Source organism: Pteronotus mesoamericanus, unplaced genomic scaffold, assembly GCF_021234165.1.
Source record: "Pteronotus mesoamericanus isolate MK-2021 breed Mesoamerican mustached bat unplaced genomic scaffold, CSHL_Meso_final contig_41, whole genome shotgun sequence".
Classification (NCBI taxonomy): Eukaryota; Metazoa; Chordata; class Mammalia; order Chiroptera; family Mormoopidae; genus Pteronotus; species Pteronotus mesoamericanus.
In genome coordinates this window covers 6,585,367-6,586,284 of record NW_026555152.1, presented here as the reverse complement: position 1 = coordinate 6,586,284, position 918 = coordinate 6,585,367, and the positions used below count along the sequence as shown (strand labels likewise).

Here is a 918-nt window from a genome sequence, read left to right as displayed (position 1 = left end):
GCTAATGGATAGGAAGAATTAATATCATTAAAATTTCCATACTACCCAAAACTATGGATTTAATGCAATATTTATCAAAATTGAAATGGCATTTTTCAAGAACCTAAAACAAATAATCCAAAAATATACATGGAAATACAAAAGACTCTGGAACACCACAGCAATCTTGAGGAAAAAGAACAAAGTTGGAGGTATCACACTACCTGATATCAAAATATACTACAAGGCTATAGTAAGTAAAACAGCATGGTACTCACTTAAAAACCAACACGTAGATCACTGGAACAGAATAAGGAGCCCAGAAATAAATCCATAGCCATATGGTCAATTAATATTTGACAAAGGAGTCAAGAATATACAATGGAATAAAGACAGTCTATTCAATAAATGGTTTTGAAAAGATTGGACAGACAGCATGTTTCCAAGGGCTGTGGCTGGTTGTAGCCACAGGATCTCCAACTGCATGCGAGAGCAACCTGGAGAGACTTTGACAGCTCAGGTCAGCGTAATACCTGCAGCTGCCACTCGCCTTTCCTATAGTTTCAAAAAAAAAAAAAAATAGATTGGACAGATACATGCAAAAAATGAAACTAGATCACTTTCTCACACCATATTCAAGAATAAATTCAAAATAGATGAAAGTTTCAAATCTGAAAATAGTAAAACTATTAGAAGAAAATATAAGCAGTGAAACCTCTGAAATTTCAACTAACAATATTATTTTTCTGAAAAACCTCCTCAGGCAAGGGAAACAAAAGAAAAACTAAAAATGCAACCACATAAAACTAAAAATGCGACCATGTAAAACTAAAAAGTATTTGCACAGCAAAAACAAAAATAATCCATCAAGACAATGGAAAGAACACCTACTGAATGGAAAAAAATATTCACCCAGTAAGAGATTAATATCTAAATTTT

The 918-nt window shown here is 32.8% G+C and overlaps 1 non-coding gene across 1 annotated transcript; it reads left to right on the top strand.

Annotated features, from left to right (window-relative positions):
• The first annotated feature begins 411 nt into the window (after positions 1-411).
• LOC129073538 (small nucleolar RNA SNORA44) lies at positions 412-542 on the top strand. The gene has a single exon (XR_008529446.1). It is a non-coding gene; the product is annotated as a small nucleolar RNA SNORA44 (small nucleolar RNA).
• The last annotated feature ends 376 nt before the right edge of the window (positions 543-918 follow it).